This window comes from Phyllobates terribilis, unplaced genomic scaffold, assembly GCF_046119375.1.
Source record: "Phyllobates terribilis strain yellow unplaced genomic scaffold, ASM4611937v1 Scaffold_4079__1_contigs__length_65444, whole genome shotgun sequence".
NCBI lineage: Eukaryota > Metazoa > Chordata > Amphibia > Anura > Dendrobatidae > Phyllobates > Phyllobates terribilis.
Window position 1 is genome coordinate 1 of NW_027366831.1, and position 17,986 is coordinate 17,986.

The 17,986-nt window shown below is 38.8% G+C and overlaps 21 non-coding genes across 21 annotated transcripts; 10 read left to right on the forward strand and 11 right to left on the reverse strand.

The window, feature by feature from the left end:
* Nucleotides 1-741: 741 nt before the first annotated feature.
* Nucleotides 742-815, reverse strand: TRNAT-AGU (transfer RNA threonine (anticodon AGU)). Its single transcript has one exon. It is a non-coding gene; the product is annotated as a tRNA-Thr (tRNA).
* Nucleotides 816-1,398: 583 nt separating this feature from the next.
* Nucleotides 1,399-1,480, forward strand: TRNAS-GCU (transfer RNA serine (anticodon GCU)). Its single transcript has one exon. It is a non-coding gene; the product is annotated as a tRNA-Ser (tRNA).
* Nucleotides 1,481-2,051: 571 nt separating this feature from the next.
* Nucleotides 2,052-2,125, reverse strand: TRNAT-AGU (transfer RNA threonine (anticodon AGU)). The gene has a single exon. It is a non-coding gene; the product is annotated as a tRNA-Thr (tRNA).
* Nucleotides 2,126-3,410: 1,285 nt separating this feature from the next.
* TRNAS-GCU (transfer RNA serine (anticodon GCU)) lies at nucleotides 3,411-3,492 on the forward strand. Its single transcript has one exon. It is a non-coding gene; the product is annotated as a tRNA-Ser (tRNA).
* Nucleotides 3,493-4,063: 571 nt separating this feature from the next.
* TRNAT-AGU (transfer RNA threonine (anticodon AGU)) lies at nucleotides 4,064-4,137 on the reverse strand. Its single transcript has one exon. It is a non-coding gene; the product is annotated as a tRNA-Thr (tRNA).
* Nucleotides 4,138-4,720: 583 nt separating this feature from the next.
* TRNAS-GCU (transfer RNA serine (anticodon GCU)) lies at nucleotides 4,721-4,802 on the forward strand. Its single transcript has one exon. It is a non-coding gene; the product is annotated as a tRNA-Ser (tRNA).
* Nucleotides 4,803-6,733: 1,931 nt separating this feature from the next.
* TRNAS-GCU (transfer RNA serine (anticodon GCU)) lies at nucleotides 6,734-6,815 on the forward strand. The gene has a single exon. It is a non-coding gene; the product is annotated as a tRNA-Ser (tRNA).
* Nucleotides 6,816-7,386: 571 nt separating this feature from the next.
* On the reverse strand, nucleotides 7,387-7,460 carry TRNAT-AGU (transfer RNA threonine (anticodon AGU)). The gene has a single exon. It is a non-coding gene; the product is annotated as a tRNA-Thr (tRNA).
* A 583-nt stretch (nucleotides 7,461-8,043) lies between these two features.
* TRNAS-GCU (transfer RNA serine (anticodon GCU)) lies at nucleotides 8,044-8,125 on the forward strand. Its single transcript has one exon. It is a non-coding gene; the product is annotated as a tRNA-Ser (tRNA).
* A 571-nt stretch (nucleotides 8,126-8,696) lies between these two features.
* Nucleotides 8,697-8,770, reverse strand: TRNAT-AGU (transfer RNA threonine (anticodon AGU)). Its single transcript has one exon. It is a non-coding gene; the product is annotated as a tRNA-Thr (tRNA).
* A 583-nt stretch (nucleotides 8,771-9,353) lies between these two features.
* On the forward strand, nucleotides 9,354-9,435 carry TRNAS-GCU (transfer RNA serine (anticodon GCU)). Its single transcript has one exon. It is a non-coding gene; the product is annotated as a tRNA-Ser (tRNA).
* A 571-nt stretch (nucleotides 9,436-10,006) lies between these two features.
* On the reverse strand, nucleotides 10,007-10,080 carry TRNAT-AGU (transfer RNA threonine (anticodon AGU)). The gene has a single exon. It is a non-coding gene; the product is annotated as a tRNA-Thr (tRNA).
* Nucleotides 10,081-10,663: 583 nt separating this feature from the next.
* TRNAS-GCU (transfer RNA serine (anticodon GCU)) lies at nucleotides 10,664-10,745 on the forward strand. Its single transcript has one exon. It is a non-coding gene; the product is annotated as a tRNA-Ser (tRNA).
* A 571-nt stretch (nucleotides 10,746-11,316) lies between these two features.
* TRNAT-AGU (transfer RNA threonine (anticodon AGU)) lies at nucleotides 11,317-11,390 on the reverse strand. Its single transcript has one exon. It is a non-coding gene; the product is annotated as a tRNA-Thr (tRNA).
* Nucleotides 11,391-11,973: 583 nt separating this feature from the next.
* Nucleotides 11,974-12,055, forward strand: TRNAS-GCU (transfer RNA serine (anticodon GCU)). Its single transcript has one exon. It is a non-coding gene; the product is annotated as a tRNA-Ser (tRNA).
* A 571-nt stretch (nucleotides 12,056-12,626) lies between these two features.
* Nucleotides 12,627-12,700, reverse strand: TRNAT-AGU (transfer RNA threonine (anticodon AGU)). Its single transcript has one exon. It is a non-coding gene; the product is annotated as a tRNA-Thr (tRNA).
* A 583-nt stretch (nucleotides 12,701-13,283) lies between these two features.
* On the forward strand, nucleotides 13,284-13,365 carry TRNAS-GCU (transfer RNA serine (anticodon GCU)). Its single transcript has one exon. It is a non-coding gene; the product is annotated as a tRNA-Ser (tRNA).
* Nucleotides 13,366-13,936: 571 nt separating this feature from the next.
* Nucleotides 13,937-14,010, reverse strand: TRNAT-AGU (transfer RNA threonine (anticodon AGU)). Its single transcript has one exon. It is a non-coding gene; the product is annotated as a tRNA-Thr (tRNA).
* Nucleotides 14,011-14,593: 583 nt separating this feature from the next.
* Nucleotides 14,594-14,675, forward strand: TRNAS-GCU (transfer RNA serine (anticodon GCU)). Its single transcript has one exon. It is a non-coding gene; the product is annotated as a tRNA-Ser (tRNA).
* A 570-nt stretch (nucleotides 14,676-15,245) lies between these two features.
* Nucleotides 15,246-15,319, reverse strand: TRNAT-AGU (transfer RNA threonine (anticodon AGU)). The gene has a single exon. It is a non-coding gene; the product is annotated as a tRNA-Thr (tRNA).
* A 2,460-nt stretch (nucleotides 15,320-17,779) lies between these two features.
* TRNAT-AGU (transfer RNA threonine (anticodon AGU)) lies at nucleotides 17,780-17,853 on the reverse strand. The gene has a single exon. It is a non-coding gene; the product is annotated as a tRNA-Thr (tRNA).
* Between the last annotated feature and the right edge of the window lie 133 nt (nucleotides 17,854-17,986).

Here is a 17,986-nt window from a genome sequence, read left to right on the forward strand (position 1 = left end):
AAGCCTTTATACAATCTTCAGCAAAAACACCCTGACAGCTTAAAATCCTCATGAGATCTTACCTCCTAATTGAGACTTGGTCATGTAGATGAGGTGGCCGAGTCGTTAAGGCGATGGACTGCTAATCCATTGTGCTCTGCATGCATGGGTTTGAATACCATCCTCGTCGGTTTAATCTGCTTCTTTCCCTTTGACAAGATTGGCTTTCATTTTTAGGCAAAATGTTGTATACTTCAAGCATGAAAGTTGATTCTTTTCTTCTTTCAAGAAAGCTGCTATAGTCCTATCGTCTGGTTTCTACATGTTCATGCAGGCAAGTTGGCTGTGTAGTTAAGATGATACATTAACAATGCAGTTAAGAGATTAAGCTATGCATGCATGGCTTTGAATTCAATCTGTCCTATTTCTTTTCTGATTCTTTTAAGTTTCCAGTTCAAGGTATTATTTTCTGCCCAAGCAATGAATTCTTCAAACATGAAAGTTTAAATCTTCTACCATTCAAAAAAGCTGCTATCAAACTTTGCTTAGAGAGTCAGATACGTAAGGAGGAGGCATTTCAAAATAGTAAAATAAAATCCACTGGTTTTACTTTTTTCATGCTTGATTCCATCTTTCTTCCTCTTTAGCACTTATACCAGATTCTTACTCCCACTATTGCACTATCACAGAGACTTAGCAATGGCCAATTTGATGTTGTCCCACTAAGAGGATAGAAAGCTTTATACTGAGAAGATGAAAAGAAGGCACTGCTGAGATTTGAACTCAGGATCTTCTGTTTACTAGACAGGCGCTTTAACCAACTAAGCCACAGCACCACAAGCTGGTGAGGATGGGAAAGCCAGGGAAGATTTAGTCACTAATCGATAATTTCAAGTGGTTAATTGAGCAAAACAACATTGAGCTTCAGTTCCATTCCACGCACAGCAGAAGCATTGAATAAGATGTCGCTCTCAGTCATGGCAATTAAGAAACCGAGTATTTTTTGAAGAGCATTCTCGAAAAGGACCATGACAAATTTGCAGAATGCGACCGAAGCTGTATCGAGAACAAGGGCTTGGGATTTAAAGTTCCATAATTAAATGATCCATCTTTTATCACAGCTGGAAATTGGGACTTGTTTTGCTTCCCAGTCATGAGACAGAATAGACAGATTGAAAGAATGCCACTGCAGTGCCAAAAGTAGAAACAATTAGGAATGATTGATAAGTTGCTATTAAAACCCTTTGCACTGGTTCATTTCTGATAAGGTTTGTCCTAATCTAACTTTAGACAATAGATACTCTAGGAGATGAGATGAGGCCACACTGCCAAAAGCCTTTATACAATCTTCAGCAAAAACACCCTGACAACTTAAAATCCTCATGAGATCTTACCTCCTAATTCAGACTTGGTCATGTAGATGAGGTGGCCGAGTGGTTAAGGCGATGGACTGCTAATCCATTGTGCTCTGCATGCAAGGGTTCGAATCCCATCCTCGTCGGTTTAATCTGCTTCTTTCCCTTTGACAAGATTGGCTTTCATTTTTAGGCAAAATGGTGTATACTTCAAGCATGAAAGTTGATTCTTTTCTCTTTCAAGAAAGCTGCTATAGTCCTATTGTCTGGTTTCTACATGTTCATGCAGGCAAGTTGGCTGTGTAGTTAAGATGATACATTAACAATGCAGTTAAGAGATTAAGCTATGCATGCATGGCTTTGAATTCAATCTGTTCTATTTCTTTTCTGATTCTTTTAAGTTTCCAGCTCAAGGTTTTATTTTCTGCCCAAGCAATAAAATCTTCAAACATGAAAGTTTAAATCTTCTACCATTCAAGAAGGCTGCTATCAAACTTTGCTTAGAGAGTCAGATACGTAAGGACGAGGCATTTCAAAATAGTAAAATAAAATCCACTGGTTTTACTTTTTTCATGCTTGATTCCATCTTTCTTCCTCTTTAGCACTTATACCAGATTCTTACTCCCACTATTGCACTATCACAGAGACTTAGCAATGGCCAATTTGATGTTGTCCCACTATGAGGATAGAAAGCTTTATACTGAGAAGATGAAAAGAAGGCACTGCTGAGATTTGAACTCAGGATCTCCTGTTTACTAGACAGGCGCTTTAACCAACTAAGCCACAGCACCACAAGCTGGTGAGGATGGGAAAGCCAGTGAAGATTTAGTCACTAATCGATAATTTCAAGTGGTTAATTGAGCAAAACAACATTGAGCTTCAGTTCCATTCCACGCACAGCAGAAGCATTAAATAAGATGTCGCTCTCAGTCATGGCAATTAAGAAACCGAGTATTTTTTGAAGAGCATTCTCGAAAAGGACCATGACAAATTTGCAGAATGCGACCGAAGCTGTATCGAGAACAAGGGCTTGGGATTTGAAGTTCCATAATTAAATGATCCATCTTTTATCACAGCTGGAAATTGGGACTTGTTTTGCTTCCCAGTCATGAGACAGAATAGACAGATTGAAAGAATGCGACTGCAGTGCCAAAAGTAGAAACAATTAGGAATGATTGATAAGTTGCTATTAAAACCCTTTGCACTGGTTCATTTCTGATAAGGTTTGTCCTAATCAAAATAGTAAAATAAAATCCACTGGTTTTACTTTTTTCATGCTTGATTCCATCTTTCTTCCTCTTTAGCACTTATAGCAGATTCTTACTCCCACTATTGCACTATCACAGAGACTTAGCAAAGGCCAATTTGATGTTGTCCCACTATAAAGATAGAAAGCTTCATACTGAGAAGATGAAAAGAAGGCACTGTTGTGATTTGAACTCAGGATCTCCTGCTTACTAGACAGGCGCTTTAACCAACTAAGCCACAGCACCATAAGCTGGTGAGGATGGGAAAGCCAGGGAAGATTTAGTCACTAATCGATAATTTCAAGTGGTTAATTGAGCAAAACAACATTGAGCTTCAGTTCCATTCCACGCACAGCAGAAGCATTGAATAAGATGTCGCTCTCAGTCATGGCAATTAAGAAACCGAGTATTTTTTGAAGAGCATTCTCGAAAAGGACCATGACAAATTTGTAGAATGCGACCGAAGCTGTATCGAGAACAAGGGCTTGGGATTTGAAGTTCCATAATTAAATGATCCATCTTTTTTCACAGCTGGAAATTGGGACTTGTTTTGCTTCCCAGTCATGAGACAGAATAGACAGATTGAAAGAATGCCACTGCAGTGCCAAAAGTAGAAACAATTAGGAATGATTGATAAGTTGCTATTAAAACCCTTTGCACTGGTTCATTTCTGATAAGGTTTGTCCTAATCTAACTTTAGACAATAGATACTCTAGGAGATGAGATGAGGCCACACTGCCAAAAGCCTTTATACAATCTTCAGCAAATACACCCTGACAACTTAAAATCCTCATGAGATCTTACCTCCTAATTCAGACTTGGTCATGTAGATGAGGTGGCCGAGTGGTTAAGGCGATGGATTGCTAATCCATTGTGCTCTGCATGCAAGGGTTCGAATCCCATCCTCGTCGGTTTAATCTGCTTCTTTCCCTTTGACAAGATTGGCTTTCATTTTTAGGCAAAATGGTGTATACTTCAAGCATGAAAGTTGATTCTTTTCTCTTTCAAGAAAGCTGCTATAGTCCTATTGTCTGGTTTCTACATGTTCATGCAGGCAAGTTGGCTGTGTAGTTAAGATGATACATTAACAATGCAGTTAAGAGATTAAGCTATGCATGCATGGCTTTGAATTCAATCTGTTCTATTTCTTTTCTGATTCTTTTAAGTTTCCAGCTCAAGGTTTTATTTTCTGCCCAAGCAATAAAATCTTCAAACATGAAAGTTTAAATCTTCTACCATTCAAGAAGGCTGCTATCAAACTTTGCTTAGAGAGTCAGATACGTAAGGACGAGGCATTTCAAAATAGTAAAATAAAATCCACTGGTTTTACTTTTTTCATGCTTGATTCCATCTTTCTTCCTCTTTAGCACTTATAGCAGATTCTTACTCCCACTATTGCACTATCACAGAGACTTAGCAAAGGCCAATTTGATGTTGTCCCACTATTAGGATAGAAAGCTTCATACTGAGAAAATGAAAAGAAGGCACTGTTGAGATTTGAACTCAGGATCTCCCGTTTACTAGACAGGCGCTTTAACCAACTAAGCCACAGCACCATAAGCTGGTGAGGATGGGAAAGCCAGGGAAGATTTAGTCACTAATCGATAATTTCAAGTGGTTAATTGAGCAAAACAACATTGAGCTTCAGTTCCATTCCACGCACAGCAGAAGCATTGAATAAGATGTCGCTCTCAGTCATGGCAATTAAGAAACCGAGTATTTTTTGAAGAGCATTCTCGAAAAGGACCATGACAAATTTGTAGAATGCGACCGAAGCTGTATCGAGAACAAGGGCTTGGGATTTGAAGTTCCATAATTAAATGATCCATCTTTTTTCACAGCTGGAAATTGGGACTTGTTTTGCTTCCCAGTCATGAGACAGAATAGACAGATTGAAAGAATGCCACTGCAGTGCCAAAAGTAGAAACAATTAGGAATGATTGATAAGTTGCTATTAAAACCCTTTGCACTGGTTCATTTCTGATAAGGTTTGTAATAATCTAACTTTAGACAATAGATACTCTAGGAGATGAGATGAGGCCACACTGCCAAAAGCCTTTATACAATCTTCAGCAAAAACACCCTGACAGCTTAAAATCCTCATGAGATCTTACCTCCTAATTGAGACTTGGTCATGTAGATGAGGTGGCCGAGTGGTTAAGGCGATGGACTGCTAATCCATTGTGCTCTGCATGCATGGGTTCAAATACCATCCTTGTCGGTTTAATCTGCTTCTTTCCCTTTGACAAAATTGGCTTTCATTTTTAGGCAAAATGTTGTATACTTCAAGCATGAAAGTTGATTCTTTTCTTCTTTCAAGAAAGCTGCTATAGTCCTATCGTCTGGTTTCTACATGTTCATGCAGGCAAGTTGGCTGTGTATTTAAGATGATACATTAACAATGCAGTTAAGAGATTAAGCTATGCATGCATGGCTTTGAATTCAATCTGTCCTATTTCTTTTCTGATTCTTTTAAGTTTCCAGTTCAAGGTATTATTTTCTGCCCAAGCAATGAATTCTTCAAACATGAAAGTTTAAATCTTCTACCATTCAAAAAGGCTGCTATCAAACTTTGCTTAGAGAGTCAGATACGTAAGGAGGAGGCATTTCAAAATAGTAAAATAAAATCCACTGGTTTTACTTTTTTCATGCTTGATTCCATCTTTCTTCCTCTTTAGCACTTATAGCAGATTCTTACTCCCACTATTGCACTATCACAGAGACTTGGCAAAGGCCAATTTGATGTTGTCCCACTATTAGGATAGAAAGCTTCATACTGAGAAGATGAAAAGAAGGCACTGTTGTGATTTGAACTCAGGATCTCCTGCTTACTAGACAGGCGCTTTAACCAACTAAGCCACAGCACCACAAGCTGGTGAGGATGGGAAAGCCAGTGAAGATTTAGTCACTAATCGATAATTTCAAGTGGTTAATTGAGCAAAACAACATTGAGCTTCAGTTCCATTCCACGCACAGCAGAAGCATTGAATAAGATGTCGCTCTCAGTCATGGCAATTAAGAAACCGAGTATTTTTTGAAGAGCATTCTCGAAAAGGACCATGACAAATTTGCAGAATGCGACCGAAGCTGTATCGAGAACAAGGGCTTGGGATTTGAAGTTCCATAATTAAATGATCCATCTTTTATCACAGCTGGAAATTGGGACTTGTTTTGCTTCCCAGTCATGAGACAGAATAGACAGATTGAAAGAATGCGACTGCAGTGCCAAAAGTAGAAACAATTAGGAATGATTGATAAGTTGCTATTAAAACCCTTTGCACTGGTTCATTTCTGATAAGGTTTGTCCTAATCAAAATAGTAAAATAAAATCCACTGGTTTTACTTTTTTCATGCTTGATTCCATCTTTCTTCCTCTTTAGCACTTATAGCAGATTCTTACTCCCACTATTGCACTATCACAGAGACTTAGCAAAGGCCAATTTGATGTTGTCCCACTATAAAGATAGAAAGCTTCATACTGAGAAGATGAAAAGAAGGCACTGTTGTGATTTGAACTCAGGATCTCCTGCTTACTAGACAGGCGCTTTAACCAACTAAGCCACAGCACCATAAGCTGGTGAGGATGGGAAAGCCAGGGAAGATTTAGTCACTAATCGATAATTTCAAGTGGTTAATTGAGCAAAACAACATTGAGCTTCAGTTCCATTCCACGCACAGCAGAAGCATTGAATAAGATGTCGCTCTCAGTCATGGCAATTAAGAAACCGAGTATTTTTTGAAGAGCATTCTCGAAAAGGACCATGACAAATTTGTAGAATGCGACCGAAGCTGTATCGAGAACAAGGGCTTGGGATTTGAAGTTCCATAATTAAATGATCCATCTTTTTTCACAGCTGGAAATTGGGACTTGTTTTGCTTCCCAGTCATGAGACAGAATAGACAGATTGAAAGAATGCCACTGCAGTGCCAAAAGTAGAAACAATTAGGAATGATTGATAAGTTGCTATTAAAACCCTTTGCACTGGTTCATTTCTGATAAGGTTTGTCCTAATCTAACTTTAGACAATAGATACTCTAGGAGATGAGATGAGGCCACACTGCCAAAAGCCTTTATACAATCTTCAGCAAATACACCCTGACAACTTAAAATCCTCATGAGATCTTACCTCCTAATTCAGACTTGGTCATGTAGATGAGGTGGCCGAGTGGTTAAGGCGATGGATTGCTAATCCATTGTGCTCTGCATGCAAGGGTTCGAATCCCATCCTCGTCGGTTTAATCTGCTTCTTTCCCTTTGACAAGATTGGCTTTCATTTTTAGGCAAAATGGTGTATACTTCAAGCATGAAAGTTGATTCTTTTCTCTTTCAAGAAAGCTGCTATAGTCCTATTGTCTGGTTTCTACATGTTCATGCAGGCAAGTTGGCTGTGTAGTTAAGATGATACATTAACAATGCAGTTAAGAGATTAAGCTATGCATGCATGGCTTTGAATTCAATCTGTTCTATTTCTTTTCTGATTCTTTTAAGTTTCCAGCTCAAGGTTTTATTTTCTGCCCAAGCAATAAAATCTTCAAACATGAAAGTTTAAATCTTCTACCATTCAAGAAGGCTGCTATCAAACTTTGCTTAGAGAGTCAGATACGTAAGGACGAGGCATTTCAAAATAGTAAAATAAAATCCACTGGTTTTACTTTTTTCATGCTTGATTCCATCTTTCTTCCTCTTTAGCACTTATAGCAGATTCTTACTCCCACTATTGCACTATCACAGAGACTTAGCAAAGGCCAATTTGATGTTGTCCCACTATTAGGATAGAAAGCTTCATACTGAGAAAATGAAAAGAAGGCACTGTTGAGATTTGAACTCAGGATCTCCCGTTTACTAGACAGGCGCTTTAACCAACTAAGCCACAGCACCATAAGGTGGTGAGGACGGGAAAGCCAGGGAAGATTTAGTCACTAATCGATAATTTCAAGTGGTTAATTGAGCAAAACAACATTGAGCTTCAGTTCCATTCCACGCACAGCAGAAGCATTGAATAAGATGTCGCTCTCAGTCATGGCAATTAAGAAACCGAGTATTTTTTGAAGAGCATTCTCGAAAAGGACCATGACAAATTTGCAGAATGCGACCGAAGCTGTATCGAGAACAAGGGCTTGGGATTTGAAGTTCCATAATTAAATGATCCATCTTTTATCACAGCTGGAAATTGGGACTTGTTTTGCTTCCCAGTCATGAGACAGAATAGACCGATTGAAAGAATGCCACTGCAGTGCCAAAAGTAGAAACAATTAGGAATGATTGATAAGTTGCTATTAAAACCCTTTGTACTGGTTCATTTCTGATAAGGTTTGTCCTAATCTAACTTTAGACAATAGATACTCTAGGAGATGAGATGAGGCCACACTGCCAAAAGCCTTTATACAATCTTCAGCAAAAACACCCTGACAACTTAAAATCCTCATGAGATCTTACCTCCTAATTCGGACTTGGTCATGTAGATGAGGTGGCCGAGTGGTTAAGGCGATGGATTGCTAATCCATTGTGCTCTGCATGCATGGGTTCGAATCCCATCCTTGTCGGTTTAATCTGCTTCTTTCCCTTTGACAAGATTGGCTTTCATTTTTAGGCAAAATGGTGTATGCTTCAAGCATGAAAGTTGATTCTTTTCTCTTTCAAGAAAGCTGCTATAGTCCTATCGTCTGGTTTCTACATGTTCATGCAGGCAAGTTGGCTGTGTAGTTAAGATGATACATTAACAATGCAGTTAAGAGATTAAGCTATGCATGCATGGCTTTGAATTCAATCTGTCCTATTTCTTTTCTGATTCTTTTAAGTTTCCAGCTCAAGGTTTTATTTTCTGCCCAAGCAATGAATTCTTCAAACATGAAAGTTTAAATCTTCTACCATTCAAGAAGGCTGCTATCAAACTTTGCTTAGAGAGTCAGATACGTAAGGAGGAGGCATTTCAAAATAGTAAAATAAAATCCACTGGTTTTACTTTTTTCATGCTTGATTCCATCTTTCTTCCTCTTTAGCACTTATAGCAGATTCTTACTCCCACTATTGCACTATCACAGAGACTTAGCAAAGGCCAATTTGATGTTGTCCCACTATTAGGATAGAAAGCTTCATAGTGAGAAGATAAAAAGAAGGCACTGTTGAGATTTGAACTCAGGATCTCCTGTTTACTAGACAGGCGCTTTAACCAACTAAGCCACAGCACCATAAGCTGGTGAGGATGGGAAAGCCAGGGAAGATTTAGTCACTAATCGATAATTTCAAGTGGTTAATTGAGCCAAACAACATTGAGCTTCAGTTCCATTCCACGCACAGCAGAAGCATTGAATAAGATGTCGCTCTCAGTCATGGCAATTAAGAAACCGAGTATTTTTTGAAGAGCATTCTCGAAAAGGACCATGACAAATTTGCAGAATGCGACCGAAGCTGTATCGAGAACACTGGCTTGAGATTTGAAGTTCCATAATTAAATGATCCATCTTTTATCACAGCTGGAAATTGGGACTTGTTTTGCTTCCCAGTCATGAGACAGAATAGACAGATTGAAAGAATGCCACTGCAGTGCCAAAAGTAGAAACAATTAGGAATGATTGATAAGTTGCTATTAAAACCCTTTGCACTGGTTCATTTCTGATAAGGTTTGTCCTAATCTAACTTTAGACAATAGATACTCTAGGAGATGAGATGAGGCCACACTGCCAAAAGCCTTTATACAATCTTCAGCAAAAACACCCTGACAACTTAAAATCCTCATGAGATCTTACCTCCTAATTCGGACTTGGTCATGTAGATGAGGTGGCCGAGTGGTTAAGGCGATGGATTGCTAATCCATTGTGCTCTGCATGCATGGGTTCGAATCCCATCCTTGTCGGTTTAATCTGCTTCTTTCCCTTTGACAAGATTGGCTTTCATTTTTAGGCAAAATGGTGTATGCTTCAAGCATGAAAGTTGATTCTTTTCTCTTTCAAGAAAGCTGCTATAGTCCTATCGTCTGGTTTCTACATGTTCATGCAGGCAAGTTGGCTGTGTAGTTAAGATGATACATTAACAATGCAGTTAAGAGATTAAGCTATGCATGCATGGCTTTGAATTCAATCTGTCCTATTTCTTTTCTGATTCTTTTAAGTTTCCAGCTCAAGGTTTTATTTTCTGCCCAAGCAATGAATTCTTCAAACATGAAAGTTTAAATCTTCTACCATTCAAGAAGGCTGCTATCAAACTTTGCTTAGAGAGTCAGATACGTAAGGAGGAGGCATTTCAAAATAGTAAAATAAAATCCACTGGTTTTACTTTTTTCATGCTTGATTCCATCTTTCTTCCTCTTTAGCACTTATAGCAGATTCTTACTCCCACTATTGCACTATCACAGAGACTTAGCAAAGGCCAATTTGATGTTGTCCCACTATTAGGATAGAAAGCTTCATACTGAGAAGATAAAAAGAAGGCACTGTTGAGATTTGAACTCAGGATCTCCTGTTTACTAAACAGGCGCTTTAACCAACTAAGCCACAGCACCATAAGCTGGTGAGGATGGGAAAGCCAGGGAAGATTTAGTCACTAATCGATAATTTCAAGTGGTTAATTGAGCCAAACAACATTGAGCTTCAGTTCCATTCCACGCACAGCAGAAGCATTGAATAAGATGTCGCTCTCAGTCATGGCAATTAAGAAACCAAGTATTTTTTGAAGAGCATTCTCGAAAAGGACCATGACAAATTTGCAGAATGCGACCGAAGCTGTATCGAGAACAAGGACTTGGGATTTGAAGTTCCATAATTAAATGATCCATCTTTTATCACAGCTGGAAATTGGGACTTGTTTTGCTTCCCAGTCATGAGACAGAATAGACAGATTGAAAGAATGCCACTGCAGTGCCAAAAGTAGAAACAATTAGGAATGATTGATAAGTTGCTATTAAAACCCTTTGCACTGGTTCATTTCTGATAAGGTTTGTCCTAATCTAACTTTAGACAATATATACTCTAGGAGATGAGATGAGGCCACACTGCCAAAAGCCTTTATACAATCTTCAGCAAAAACACCCTGACAACTTAAAATCCTCATGAGATCTTACCTCCTAATTCGGACTTGGTCATGTAGATGAGGTGGCCGAGTGGTTAAGGCGATGGATTGCTAATCCATTGTGCTCTGCATGCATGGGTTCGAATCCCATCCTCGTCGGTTTAATCTGCTTCTTTCCCTTTGACAAGATTGGCTTTCATTTTTAGGCAAAATGGTGTATGCTTCAAGCATGAAAGTTGATTCTTTTCTCTTTCAAGAAAGCTGCTATAGTCCTATCGTCTGGTTTCTACATGTTCATGCAGGCAAGTTGGCTGTGTAGTTAAGATGATACATTAACAATGCAGTTAAGAGATTAAGCTATGCATGCATGGCTTTGAATTCAATCTGTCCTATTTCTTTTCTGATTCTTTTAAGTTTCCAGCTCAAGGTTTTATTTTCTGCCCAAGCAATGAATTCTTCAAACATGAAAGTTTAAATCTTCTACCATTCAAGAAGGCTGCTATCAAACTTTGCTTAGAGAGTCAGATACGTAAGGAGGAGGCATTTCAAAATAGTAAAATAAATTCCACTGGTTTTACTTTTTTCATGCTTGATTCCATCTTTCTTCCTCTTTAGCACTTACAGCAGATTCTTACTCCCACTATTGCACTATCACAGAGACTTAGCAAAGGCCAATTTGATGTTGTCCCACTATTAGGATAGAAAGCTTCATACTGAGAAGATGAAAAGAAGGCACTGTTGAGATTTGAACTCAGGATCTCCTGTTTACTAGACAGGCGCTTTAACCAACTAAGCCACAGCACCATAAGCTGGTGAGGATGGGAAAGCCAGGGAAGATTTAGTCACTAATCGATAATTTCAAGTGGTTAATTGAGCCAAACAACATTGAGCTTCAGTTCCATTCCACGCACAGCAGAAGCATTGAATAAGATGTCGCTCTCAGTCATGGCAATTAAGAAACCGAGTATTTTTTGAAGAGCATTCTCGAAAAGGACCATGACAAATTTGCAGAATGCGACCGAAGCTGTATCGAGAACAAGGGCTTGAGATTTGAAGTTCCATAATTAAATGATCCATCTTTTATCACAGCTGGAAATTGGGACTTGTTTTGCTTCCCAGTCATGAGACAGAATAGACAGATTGAAAGAATGCCACTGCAGTGCCAAAAGTAGAAACAATTAGGAATGATTGATAAGTTGCTATTAAAACCCTTTGCACTGGTTCATTTCTGATAAGGTTTGTCCTAATCTAACTTTAGACAATAGATACTCTAGGAGATGAGATGAGGCCACACTGCCAAAAGCCTTTATACAATCTTCAGCAAAAACACCCTGACAACTTAAAATCCTCATGAGATCTTACCTCCTAATTCGGACTTGGTCATGTAGATGAGGTGGCCGAGTGGTTAAGGCGATGGATTGCTAATCCATTGTGCTCTGCATGCATGGGTTCGAATCCCATCCTCGTCGGTTTAATCTGCTTCTTTCCCTTTGACAAGATTGGCTTTCATTTTTAGGCAAAATGGTGTATGCTTCAAGCATGAAAGTTGATTCTTTTCTCTTTCAAGAAAGCTGCTATAGTCCTATCGTCTGGTTTCTACATGTTCATGCAGGCAAGTTGGCTGTGTAGTTAAGATGATACATTAACAATGCAGTTAAGAGATTAAGCTATGCATGCATGGCTTTGAATTCAATCTGTCCTATTTCTTTTCTGATTCTTTTAAGTTTCCAGCTCAAGGTTTTATTTTCTGCCCAAGCAATGAATTCTTCAAACATGAAAGTTTAAATCTTCTACCATTCAAGAAGGCTGCTATCAAACTTTGCTTAGAGAGTCAGATACGTAAGGAGGAGGCATTTCAAAATAGTAAAATAAAATCCACTGGTTTTACTTTTTTCATGCTTGATTCCATCTTTCTTCCTCTTTAGCACTTATAGCAGATTCTTACTCCCACTATTGCACTATCACAGAGACTTAGCAAAGGCCAATTTGATGTTGTCCCACTATTAGGATAGAAAGCTTCATACTGAGAAGATGAAAAGAAGGCACTGTTGAGATTTGAACTCAGGATCGCCTGTTTACTAGACAGGCGCTTTAACCAACTAAGCCACAGCACCATAAGCTGGTGAGCATGGGAAAGCCAGGGAAGATTTAGTCACTAATCGATAATTTCAAGTGGTTAATTGAGCAAAACAACATTGAGCTTCAGTTCCATTCCACGCACAGCAGAAGCATTGAATAAGATGTCGCTCTCAGTCATGGCAATTAAGAAACCGAGTATTTTTTGAAGAGCATTCTCGAAAAGGACCATGACAAATTTGCAGAATGCGACCGAAGCTGTATCGAGAACAAGGACTTGGGATTTGAAGTTCCATAATTAAATGATCCATCTTTTATCACAGCTGGAAATTGGGACTTGTTTTGCTTCCCAGTCATGAGACAGAATAGACAGATTGAAAGAATGCCACTGCAGTGCCAAAAGTAGATACAATTAGGAATGATTGATAAGTTGCTATTAAAACCCTTTGCACTGGTTCATTTCTGATAAGGTTTGTCCTAATCTAACTTTAGACAATAGATACTCTAGGAGATGAGATGAGGCCACACTGCCAAAAGCCTTTATACAATCTTCAGCAAAAACACCCTGACAACTTAAAATCCTCATGAGATCTTACCTCCTAATTCAGACTTGGTCATGTAGATGAGGTGGCCGAGTGGTTAAGGCGATGGATTGCTAATCCATTGTGCTCTGCATGCATGGGTTCGAATCCCATCCTCGTCGGTTTAATCTGCTTCTTTCCCTTTGACAAGATTGGCTTTCATTTTTAGGCAAAATGGTGTATGCTTCAAGCATGAAAGTTGATTCTTTTCTCTTTCAAGAAAGCTGCTATAGTCCTATCGTCTGGTTTCTACATGTTCATGCAGGCAAGTTGGCTGTGTAGTTAAGATGATACATTAACAATGCAGTTAAGAGATTAAGCTATGCATGCATGGCTTTGAATTCAATCTGTCCTATTTCTTTTCTGATTCTTTTAAGTTTCCAGCTCAAGGTTTTATTTTCTGCCCAAGCAATGAATTCTTCAAACATGAAAGTTTAAATCTTCTACCATTCAAGAAGGCTGCTATCAAACTTTGCTTAGAGAGTCAGATACGTAAGGAGGAGGCATTTCAAAATAGTAAAATAAATTCCACTGGTTTTACTTTTTTCATGCTTGATTCCATCTTTCTTCCTCTTTAGCACTTACAGCAGATTCTTACTCCCACTATTGCACTATCACAGAGACTTAGCAAAGGCCAATTTGATGTTGTCCCACTATTAGGATAGAAAGCTTCATACTGAGAAGATGAAAAGAAGGCACTGTTGAGATTTGAACTCAGGATCTCCTGTTTACTAGACAGGCGCTTTAACCAACTAAGCCACAGCACCATAAGCTGGTGAGCATGGGAAAGCCAGGGAAGATTTAGTCACTAATCGATAATTTCAAGTGGTTAATTGAGCAAAACAACATTGAGCTTCAGTTCCATTCCACGCACAGCAGAAGCATTGAATAAGATGTCGCTCTCAGTCATGGCAATTAAGAAACCGAGTATTTTTTGAAGAGCATTCTCGAAAAGGACCATGACAAATTTGCAGAATGCGACCGAAGCTGTATCGAGAACAAGGACTTGGGATTTGAAGTTCCATAATTAAATGATCCATCTTTTATCACAGCTGGAAATTGGGACTTGTTTTGCTTCCCAGTCATGAGACAGAATAGACAGATTGAAAGAATGCCACTGCAGTGCCAAAAGTAGATACAATTAGGAATGATTGATAAGTTGCTATTAAAACCCTTTGCACTGGTTCATTTCTGATAAGGTTTGTCCTAATCTAACTTTAGACAATAGATACTCTAGGAGATGAGATGAGGCCACACTGCCAAAAGCCTTTATACAATCTTCAGCAAAAACACCCTGACAACTTAAAATCCTCATGAGATCTTACCTCCTAATTCAGACTTGGTCATGTAGATGAGGTGGCCGAGTGGTTAAGGCGATGGATTGCTAATCCATTGTGCTCTGCATGCATGGGTTCGAATCCCATCCTCGTCGGTTTAGTCTGCTTCTTTCCCTTTGACAAGATTGGCTTTCATTTTTAGGCAAAATGGTGTATGCTTCAAGCATGAAAGTTGATTCTTTTCTCTTTCAAGAAAGCTGCTATAGTCCTATCGTCTGGTTTCTACATGTTCATGCAGGCAAGTTGGCTGTGTAGTTAAGATGATACATTAACAATGCAGTTAAGAGATTAAGCTATGCATGCATGGCTTTGAATTCAATCTGTCCTATTTCTTTTCTGATTCTTTTAAGTTTCCAGCTCAAGGTTTTATTTTCTGCCCAAGCAATGAATTCTTCAAACATGAAAGTTTAAATCTTCTACCATTCAAGAAGGCTGCTATCAAACTTTGCTTAGAGAGTCAGATACGTAAGGAGGAGGCATTTCAAAATAGTAAAATAAAATCCACTGGTTTTACTTTTTTCATGCTTGATTCCATCTTTCTTCCTCTTTAGCACTTATAGCAGATTCTTACTCCCACTATTGCACTATCACAGAGACTTAGCAAAGGCCATTTGATGTTGTCCCACTATTAGGATAGAAAGCTTCATACTGAGAAGATGAAAAGAAGGCACTGTTGAGATTTGAACTCAGGATCTCCTGTTTACTAGACAGGCGCTTTAACCAACTAAGTCACAGCACCATAAGGTGGTGAGGATGGGAAAGCCAGGGAAGATTTAGTCACTAATCGATAATTTCAAGTGGTTAATTGAGCTTCAGTTCCATTCCACGCACAGCAGAAGTATTGAATAAGATGTCGCTCTCAGTCATGGCAATTAAGAAACCGAGTATTTTTTGAAGAGCATTCTCGAAAAGGACCATGACAAATTTGCAGAATGCGACCGAAGCTGTATCGAGAACAAGGGCTTGGGATTTGAAGTTCCATAATTAAATGATCCATCTTTTATCACAGCTGGAAATTGGGACTTGTTTTGCTTCCCAGTCATGAGACAGAATAGATAGATTGAAAGAATGCCACTACAGTGCCAAAAGTAGAAACAATTAGGAATGATTGATAAGTTGCTATTAAAACCCTTTGCACTGGTTCATTTCTGATAAGGTTTGTCCTAATCTAACTTTAGACAATAGATACTCTAGGAGATGAGATGAGGCCACACTGCCAAAAGCCTTTATACAATATTCAGCAAAAACACCCTGACAGCTTAAAATCCTCATGAGATCTTACCTCCTAATTTAGACTTGGGCATGTAGACGATGGAATGCTAATCCATTGTGCTCTGCATGCATGGGTTCGAATCCCAACCTCGACGGTATAATCTGCTTCTTTCCCTTTGACAAGAATGGCTTTCACTTTTAGGCAAAATGGTGTATACTTCAAGCATGAAAGTTGATTCTTTTCTCTTTCAAGAAAGCTGCTATAGTCCTATCGTCTGGTTTCTACATGTTCATGCAGGCAAGTTGGCTGTGTAGTTAAGATGATACATTAACAATGCAGTTAAGAGATTGAGCTATGCATGCATGGCTTTGAATTCAATCTGTCCTATTTCTTTTCTGATTCATTTAAGTTTCCAGCTCAAGGTTTTATTTTCTGCCCAAGCAATGAATTCTTCAAACATGAAAGTTTAAATCTTCTACCATTCAAGAAGGCTGCTATCAAACTTTGCTTAGAGAGTCAGATACGTAAGGAGGAGGCATTTCAAAATAGTAAAATGAAATCCACTGGTTTTACTTTTTTCATGCTTGATTCCATCTTTCTTCCTCTTTAGCACTTATAGCAGATTCTTACTCCCACTATTGCACTATCACAGAGACTTAGCAAAGGCCAATGTGATGTTCCCACTATGAGGATAGAAAGCTTCATACTGAGAAGATGAAAAGAAGGCACTGTTGAGATTCGAACTCAGGATCTTCTGTTTACTAGACAGGTGCTTTAACCAACTAAGCCAAAGCACCACAAGCTGGTGAGGATGGGAAAGCCAGGGAAGATTTAGTCACTAATCGATAATTTCAAGTGGTTAATTGAGCTTCAGTTCCATTCCACGCACAGCAGAAGCATTGAATAAGATGTCGCTCTCAGTCATGGCAATTAAGAAACCGAGTATTTTTTGAAGAGCATTCTCGAAAAGGACCATGACAAATTTGCAGAATGCGACCGAAGCTGTATCGAGAACAAGGGCTTGGGATTTGAAGTTCCATAATTAAATGATCCATCTTTTATCACAGCTGGAAATTGGGACTTGTTTTGCTTCCCAGTCATGAGACAGAATAGACAGATTGAAAGAATGCCACTACAGTGCCAAAAGTAGAAACAATTAGGAATGATTGATAAGTTGCTATTAAAACCCTTTGCACTGGTTCATTTCTGATAAGGTTTGTCCTAATCTAACTTTAGACAATAGATACTCTAGGAGATGAGATGAGGCCACACTGCCAAAAGCCTTTATACAATATTCAGCAAAAACACCCTGACAGCTTAAAATCCTCATGAGATCTTACCTCCTAATTTAGACTTGGGCATGTAGACGATGGAGTGCTAATCCATTGTGCTCTGCATGCATGGGTTCGCATCCCAACTTCGTCGGTATAATCTGCTTCTTTCCCTTTGACAAGATTGGCTTTCACTTTTAGGCAAAATGGTGTATACTTCAAGCATGAAAGTTGATTCTTTTCTCTTTCAAGAAAGCTGCTATAGTCCTATCGTCTGGTTTCTACATGTTCATGCAGGCAAGTTGGCTGTGTAGTTAAGATGATACATTAACAATGCAGTTAAGAGATTGAGCTATGCATGCATGGTTTTGAATTCAATCTGTCCTATTTATTTTCTGATTCTTTTAAGTTTCCAGCTCAAGGTTTTATTTTCTGCCCAAGCAATGAATTCTTCAAACATGAAAGTTTAAATCTTCTACCATTCAAGAAGGCTGCTATCAAACTTTGCTTAGAGAGTCAGATACGTAAGGAGGAGGCATTTCAAAATAGTAAAATGAAATCCACTGGTTTTACTTTTTTCATGCTTGATTCCATCTTTCTTCCTCTTTAGCACTTATAGCAGATTCTTACTCCCACTATCACAGAGACTTAGCAAAGGCCAATTTCATGTTCCCACTATGAGGATAGAAAGCTTCATACTGAGAAGATGAAAACAAGGCACTGTTGAGATTCAAACTCAGGATCTCCTGTTTACTAGACAGGCACTTTAACCAACTAAGCCACAGCACCACAAGCTGGTGAGGATGGGAAAGTCAGGGAAGATTTAGTCACTAATCGATAATTTCAAGTGGTTAATTGAGCTTCAGTTCCATTCCACGCACAGCAGAAGCATTGAATAAGTTGTCGCTCACAGTCATGGCAA